The sequence below is a fragment of the Dromiciops gliroides genome, chromosome 4 (assembly GCF_019393635.1).
Source record: "Dromiciops gliroides isolate mDroGli1 chromosome 4, mDroGli1.pri, whole genome shotgun sequence".
In the NCBI taxonomy this organism is placed as follows: Eukaryota; Metazoa; Chordata; class Mammalia; order Microbiotheria; family Microbiotheriidae; genus Dromiciops; species Dromiciops gliroides.
The window spans coordinates 454298783-454307606 of NC_057864.1; the positions used below are offsets into that span (position 1 = coordinate 454298783).

The following is an 8824-nucleotide window of genomic DNA, read 5'->3' on the forward strand; positions in this document are numbered from 1 at the left end:
GCTTTCCTTCTAATCTTGGCTGCATTGGTTTTGTTTGTGCAAAACTTTTTAATTTGATGTAATAAAAATTATTCATTTATATGTCATAGTGCTTTCTATCTCTTATTTGTTCATACATTTTCCCCTTATCCATAAATCTGACAGGTGAAATATCCCATGCTCCCCTGACTTACTAATGATATCACCCCTTATGTCTCAATCATGTACCCATTTTGACTTTATCTTGTTATATGCTGTGAGATGTTCATCCATTCCTAGTTTCTGCCAAGTTTTTTTTTTCCAATTTTCACAGCAATTTTGTGAAATGTTGATTTCTTATCTGAAAATCTTGAATCTTTGGATTTGTCAAACACTAAATTATTATGGTCATTTACTATTGTGTATTGTGTACCTAGTCTATTTCACTGATTTGCTACTCTATTTCTTAGCCAGTACCAGATTGTTGTTTTTGGGGTTTTTTTTTTTGTTTGCTTGTTTTGTTTTGTTTGGTGAGGCAATTGGGATTAAGTGACTTGCCCAGGGTCACACAGCTAGTAAGTGTTATATGCCTGAGGCCGGATTTGAACTCAGGTCCTCCTGACTCCAGGGTTGGTGCTTTATCCACTACACCACCTAGCTGTCCCCAGTACCAGATTGTTTTTGATGATCATCATTTTGTAATACAGTTTGAGATCTGGTACTACTAAGACACCATTCTTCACATTTTTTTCATTAATTCTCTTCATATTCTTGACCTTTTTCTCTTCAGTTTTGAATTTTGTTATCATTTTTTTTAGCTCTATAAAATAATTTTTTGGTAATTTGATTGTCATGGCACTGAATAAGTAAATTAACTTAGGCAGAATTGTCACTTTTATTATATTGTCCTGGCTTACCCATGAGCAATGAGTATTTCTCCAATTGTTTAGGTCTGACTTTATTTGTATGAAAAGTGTTTTGCAATTGTATTCATAGAGTTCCTGTGTTTGTCTTGCCAGGTAGACTCTCAAGTATTTTATATTGTCTTCAGTTATTTTAAATGGAATTTCTCTATCTTTTCCTGCTGGACTTTGTTGATAATATATAGTAATGCTGATAATTTATGTGGGTTTATTTTATAATTTTCTCCTTTGCTAAAGTTACTATTTCAATGTTTGTAGTTGATTCTCTAGAATTTTCTATGTATTCCATCATATCATCTGCAGAGTGATAGCTTTGTTTCTTCATTGCCTATTCATTACATTTTTTAATCTTATTGCTATAACTAACATTTTTAGAACAAAATTGAATAATATTGACAATAATGGACACCTTTGCTTCACCCCTGTTTTTATTGGAAAGGCTTCTAGCTTATCCCCATTACAGAGAATGTTTGCTGATGGTTTTAGATAGATATGGCTTATCATTTTAAGAAGAATTCCATTTATTCCTCCTTTCTAGTGTTTATTTTTGTTTTATTGTGGGGTTTCTTTTGGTGAGGCAATTGGGGTTAAGTGACTTGCCCAGGGTCACACAGCTAGTAAGTGTCAAGTGTCTGAGGCTGGATTTGAACTCAGGTCCTCCTGAATCCAGAACTGGTGCTTTATCCACTGCGCTATCTATCTGCCCCTCTAGTGTTTATTTTTAAATAGAAATGCGTGTTGAATTTTGTCAAAAGCTTTTTCTGCATCTATTTAAATAATCATATGATTTTCATTAATTTTCTTGTTGCACCTATTTTAGGAAGGAGGTGACTGAGACCTTTAGAAGTGAAATGATATTTCTAACTTCTCTCTCTCTCTCTCTCTCTCTCTCTCTCTCTCTCTCTCTCTCTCTCTCTCTTTTGGTTCAAATCGTTTAATAGAACAATCTTGGACAAGCAGAAATTGCTTTGATTCTGAAGGTTAGAGCAACATACAAGTGGGAAAGAATTCATAGGAACAGCTAGAAATGACAGCTTATATCTCCCCTAGAGATCTTTGTTTTAAAAAGATGACCACTTAGACACATTGCCTCTTTTGAGCCACATGCCATTTGTTAAAACTATTGCCTTTCCATACAAGTTAGGAGAATTATTTTATTTACATTTTAAAATATTTCTTTTTTTTCCTCTTCAATGTAGTGGAAAAATGCCCATAAATCAGTCAGTGGAATCCCTCCCTAACATAGGTGTAGAACAACTTTATTGATCTCTGGATTTGTCCAATCATTTCTGTTGTCTTCCAGGTCGTTATCAAAATCCACAAGGGTTTCATAGGACCTGCTGTTCAAGAGAGATGCTGAGATCCTCTGGGCTTCTGGCCAGTCTTCACAATAATCATAGTGTGGATCTCTGCCCTGCCATTCGTTTTCATGATGCTCGTACACATGGATGGTGGGTTCTATGCACTCCATCGTAAAGTTCATGTTGTCTACCATGATGAGCATGGTGTCATTGAAGCCCTCGATGATTCTGGAAGCTACCTTCTCAGCAACCTGATTTGGACTGGCATCCTTTACACGTTCATTAGCTTGATAATAACCAGCAATCACATAGCTATTATCTTTACACCATAAATCAATCAAGGTGAGAGCTACCTCCAGAAATGGGGGCCAGCGCTAGGGTGCTGTGGAAGAGGGGGATGCAACTGACAAAGAGGGTCTGGTGGGGGTGGGGACACCTTGAGAGGACTGCTCCTTGCAGGGCTTCTCCTTCTTGGCCACCAGAAGCCATTGACAGCACAGTAGGGGTACTTGGCCCCTTGCAGCACCATCTTGCAGTAGGTCTGGGTGTTCAGCTTCACACTGGGCATGATGAGGCCCAGACCTGAGACTGATATGATGGCAGCTGGGCAGCACCCCAGGCCTGGCTTGGCTTGGCCCCCACACTGGCAGCAGAGGTGGCAGCATCCTCAGTTTCCTTATATGTATAGTGAGAAAGTTGAATGCATAACAGCTCATGTTTAAATGGTACTTTCCTTATAACAATCCCACTAGCATATATAATTTACGTAGTATCACACCCATTCTACAGATACAGAAAGTGAGACAAAATTATTTTAACACTTGACTGTAGCAAGTAAGTGTTAGAACTAGACTAAAATTTGCATCTTCTAACTCCAGGATGAACCATAGATCTTTTCATTGTGCTGTGTTGCCTCTGGACAATGGGATGTCTAAGATGTAGCTCTCTGAGCCTGCCCATCACTCAGTATGATCTTACCAATGCCATCAGGAATAGAGGGATTATGTAGAAAAACATGAGATTTTTCATTGCAGATGTGGGTGGTTTGGTTACCCAATAAAGGTTTTTGTGAATTTTTTTCTTAATAACCAGACCATCATTTACAATGCTGCTTTTATGGGAAAATATTTTAGGATTTCAGGAGCTTGTCTCTCCCTAGCTGTAACTACAGCCATGAGAAGGAACCTACCTGCAACTCATGGCAGACCCCAGCCATTCCTCCAGAATAAATGTGTTCTTACTGCCTATCATTTAGTCAACAGGCATTGTGCTAAGCACTAGGGATACAAAGAGGCAAAAACACAGTTTCTGCCCTCAAAGATCTCATATTTTAATGTGGCAGACAACATGCAGACAATGATATGTATGTGTATGCATTTAAGTATATACATATATACGTTAAATATAAGTGTGCTAAATAGATATGCTAAATATATATGATATGTGTATATGCTAAATGTAAATGGGAGGCATTCTTAAAGGGAAGCACTAGAAATTAAAGGGGAGTAGGAAGGTCTCTTTGTATAAAAGGTGTGATTTGAACTGAGTCTTGAAGAAAGTCAAGAAGTAGAAGTGAGTCAGGGAGAGTATTCCATGCATGGGGGACAGCCAGAAAAAAGGCCTGGAATTGAAGAATGGAATGTCATGTGAAAATAATAAGCAGAAGGCCTTTGTGACTGGATTATATAAGGTATGAAAGAGAGCAAAGTCTAAATGAGGCAGTGATGGAGGAAGGGGGCAGGCTGTGAAGGGCTTTAAAAGACAAACAGAGGATTTTGTATGTGATCCTGGAGGTAATAGGAAGCCACTGGAATGTTTTGAGTAGAAGGGATGAAAGGGACAGAACTGTACTTTAAGAAGCTTACTTTGGCATCAGAGTAGATGATAGACTGGAGTAGAGAGAGACTTGAGGTAGAGAGAACAACCAGTAGGCTATTATGGTACAGTCTAGGCCTGAGGTGATTAGCAAGGCTTGAAGTACTTACAAAAGGGTGGTATGTACTAGTTTTAATCTCCTTGGTAGCCAAAAGTTAAGGATCATTTTATCCCCAGGCTTTGTCTCTACTACATCACCTTCCTTGTCCTGTTGTCCCTCATAAAGTAGTATTTACTTAGAGTTGACAAGGTATTCTTTCACCAGGACAAATATGTTTAGGGCAGGAATTCTGGGAAGTGGAAGTGATGGAACCCTAGGGTGGCAGCCTGAGGCTATGCGAATAGGTATATTTGTACATAGTGGCACAGCCTGTTGGGGGACATTGGGAAATAACAGTGGTAGTAGTCTCTGCACCATGGAGATAAAGTCCATCACCTCTGCATGGTACCACCCTAAGGCAAAGCCCCACTGCAGAGTCTTAGGTATGACACTACATTTAATTATGTGAACTTGCAACTTTATGCATCCTCCCAAAGAATACCATACTGCAGGTTAAAATGAGCACATCCTTCCTCTCCATCATAGAACAAATGTGAGTTTCCTTGATTCCCAATGCACAGGAAAGGTGAGCTCTACCCTTTATTGCTACTGCTGATGTATATTAGTGATGACTTCTACTAGAACAAGTAAGGAAGAAAACCCAGGTCCCCACATTGTACCTATTCGTCCTTCTAAGAATTCTTGGTCCATTCAAGAATGAGAATACTAGATTGGTCTGAACCACCTAGCTGCCCTCAACAAACAGCAGTGGCTTCCTATTGCCCAGAAGCAAATACAAAATGCTCTATTTGGCATTTGAAGCCTTTCAAAACTTAGCCTCTCCTACCTCTGCAGTCTTCTTACTCCTTTCTCTTCTACCCAGTCACAAGGGCCTCTTAGCTGGGTATCCAACTAACTAACAAAATACCTCATCTCTTGGTTTGGGGCATTTTCTCTAGCTATTCTCCATGCTTGGGATCCCTCTTCAACTCTAACTACTGCTGCTGAGGCAGAACTTGGGTTTTTTACCCCTGCTGGGAACCAGGAGGTAGGCTTGAGTAGCAGTGGCCCAGGTGGGGGAGGGGCAAAGTCTCTTCCATCCTTGGTTGGAAGATGATTTTAGCACATTCTTCTATGGATTTTGCCACTCTAGGAATTGTCCTATGTCTTTATTTGGATCTTTTTTGGAGCGATCGTGTCATGAGTTCAAGAGTACACTGCCTTTCCTTTGCCTTCTTGGCTCCACCCCGGAAGTCCTTCCTTCACTTTTCAAAAGTTATTTGGAAGGCTTGTGGTGAGGAAGAGAATTATAAATCATGTTTATATTGATATCATCAGTCTTTTATATTTGGTAAGTGCTTAATAAAAAGAATATATATATCTAATAATAGCCAGCATTCATATAGCACTTTAAGGTCTACAAAGAGCTTTATATATGTTAACTCATGTGATGCTCACAAACAAACCTGGGAGGTAAGTGCCATTAATATCTCTACTTTATAGATAAGGAAACTGAAACTGAAAGATGTTTAATTACTTGCCCAGGGTCATACAATTATTAAATATCTGAGGCGGAATTTGAACTTTGAAATCTCCCTGATTCCAGATCTGGCACTCTATCCACTGCAGCCGACATGTCAAACACTGGTTCTCTAAGCATCCCAGAATACTCTTGAGTCAGACCAATAACAGATGGAAATATTATTGGAAAACACTTAGCAAAATAAATAAGAATACAATGTTACATAGATAATGTTAATATGTGGTTTTCTGAGTCAATATACCCTGCAGGGATCCATATGTAGGGTTAAGTAGACCCTCTATCTATTTAAGTTTGATACCATTGGTCTATAGCACCCAGCTGTCCCTAGTGGCTTAATAACATTCTGGTTTTTTTGTTTTGTTTTGTTTTGTTTTGTTTTAGTGAGCCAATTGGGGTTAAGTGACTTGCCCAGGGTCACACAGCTAGTAAGTATCAAGTGCCTAAGGCCAGATTTGAACTCAGGTACTCCTGACTCCATGGCCAGTGCTCTATCCACTGTGCCACCTAGCTGCCCCAATACATTCTTTTTGATTGATTAATTGATTAGACTCATCTACTTAGCCAATTACCACAGAAGACTTTTAATCCAGGTATCCTTGTCTTACATTTCGGCTCTTTCTGCAGGTGTTTATATGTGTGGTATATTATTAGTCACCATTCACCTTCTTACCAGGTCATACTGGGAGGCTGTATCCAAAAAAACAACCAAGATATCATGAGTCTTTCTCAATAAATCATGATCTCAGACAGGAGGGTATTCCCCATTTTACAACTGGACATAAGTTTCCTGGACAGATTCTGTGCCCTTCTCCTTGATTCCTTACCTTCCCTAAAACCAACTGCCATCTTGCCCATTGATGAAATCAATTCTGGTCTTGGCTCCAATTCTAAGTACATGTGATAGGTAATCCTAATTCTCAGGTCAACTACTAGAAAGTGAAATGTCATTGGTGACCTTTACTTTCTCCGTATTAGTATTACCTTCCCCCTTCCTCAATTTTCCTTTGAGGTCCCAGATTTTTCTAAATCTCTGCTTTGGACCCCTCTGATTCATCCATTGATTTAGAAACAAATAGGGGGTTGGATTTAAGGACCTAGAAGTTCTCTCCGGACATCAAGATTCTGTTATTCACAGAACAGCCTTTTTCATGCCTCTGCTCCTTAGGTCTTCCAAGAAGTCTTTTGCCTTTGTTAATTGTGCAGCTAGCCTTTTGTGGGACACTTTTTTCCCCAAAGGGAGAAAGAAAGTGGTATAGAGAGACTCAGATCAACCATACTAGATAGATCAGCATCATGAAAGCAGGGGGGTTAGGGACCTATAAACTGATGTCAGTTCTTTCATTTATAACCCTTCCAGCCCTATATCATCATTAAATAAGACCATTAGGAAGTAGTATGGGGTACAGTGTAAACAACACTAAAGAGTAAGAGAAATTTGGTTCTAATCCTGTGGCTGACATTTACTACCTACGTAGCTTTAGGCAAATCCTTCAACCTCTTAGGTCCTCTGTTTCCTCATGTGTCAAGTGAGGGGCTTGATTTGATGGCTTCTAAGGTTCCTTTCATCTTTAATTCTGTGATTCTACAAAGCATCGTTTATTTGAGTACCAGGATTGCAGGCCCTGGGCTAATCAAGAAACTGGCAGATGAAAACCAAGATTAAGCTAACACAGACGTGAACCAAAAATACAACGTTAAGTAGACAATTCAATATAGGATCATGTAAGTGGTCATAAACATAATCCCAGGAGCTTAGAAGGCAAGAAATATAGCCCAAGGAAGGATGGACTTCCAGATAACTCCAGAGTCTTTCACCTTCTCGTCTTGTCTGCCCCCTCAGTTGAACCTAGCAGAAGTGCATCTTTTGGTGCCACACACACACACACACAGCTACCTTCCCGGTGAGTGGAGCCATTTTGGAAAAAATCAACATGCCAGAGGCAACCTGGCACCTCTCTGGAGTGATTTGAATTCCCACGTGCACCACCTACAATACTCACTGTGCAGGACGTGAGTGATGGAAGAATTTGGCTTGGGGACATGAGCTGTCACCAGGGCATGTGTGTTGTGAAAGAGGCTCCTCCCTCCCATAGCAGGAGCCTGTGTTTTCACTAGCCAGGTGGCAGTCTAGAACCTGTATAAAAAGTCTTCCACCTGGCTGCTCTTCAGTTCATTGCTCTAGAAGCCACGACATCCCTTGGTTGAAGAATCAGGTGGAAACTTCCCCTGGCACCAGTGTGAGGTGAGTCTCAAAGAGGGACCTAGAAGGAGAGGGCTGTGGGGAGTCAAAGATCAGGGGGGTGAGGATGGAGATGTCAGGAAGTAGCTTGGTGGAAGGAAGAGCCTTAGAATGTTGGAACTGGTTGGGACTTTAAAGATCACCAAGGCCAACTCCTTAATTTTATAGATGAAGAAATGGAGGCCAAAAGACACATGGTATGGCTTACGGTCACATGGCAATTTCTTCTGGCTGGTTAGTGGCAGAAATGGGACTTAGAACTTGGGTTCTCCATATTGTAGCCAGTGTCCTTTCTGCCTCATTGTATTGCATTCCTTATAGTTTATATGGAATAAATGAGAAGATGAGGATAGAAAGAATGGGAGAGAGGAAAATCCAATTTTGGAGCATGTCTTAAAACACTCCATTCTTTGTTTTAGCCATAAGAACATGCATAAACATATGTATCTATCTATATGTGTGTGTATACTACATATGTAATGCTATATAATTGAAATATAACATACATATTACATATGCTTATTACCTATAAATGTTTGCCCTCATGTGTATATATGTATGTCGAAATATCCACAACATTTCATTTTTACTACCCATCGAGACCTTTTGGGATTAGTAGCAAATTATTGATTTCTTCTAGAAAATATCCACTCTAAAAATAGATCCTGTCTCTTTCACTTACTACCTGTATGGCAGTGGGCAAGTCATTTCACTCCCCTAGACCTCAGTTTCCTTATCTTTAAAGTGAATTAGGCCAGGTGGTTTCTTTCCGGACCCTCCTAGCTCTCTGTCTGTGTGGTCCGGGAGATTCTTTTCATAGAATAAACTTAATATGCTGATTGTGCTATACCTCAAAAATGTCCAAGTTCCAGGTCTAGAGAGGAAAAAATTAACTCGTGTTTTACACATCTTGCGTTCTTCCAGGTTTACCTAGACAACAGAAAG

At 39.8% G+C, this 8824-nt stretch overlaps 1 pseudogene; it reads right to left on the bottom strand.

The window, feature by feature from the left end:
• Positions 1-2118: 2118 nt before the first annotated feature.
• Positions 2119-2750, bottom strand: LOC122752815 (annotated as a pseudogene).
• Positions 2751-8824: the final 6074 nt, after the last annotated feature.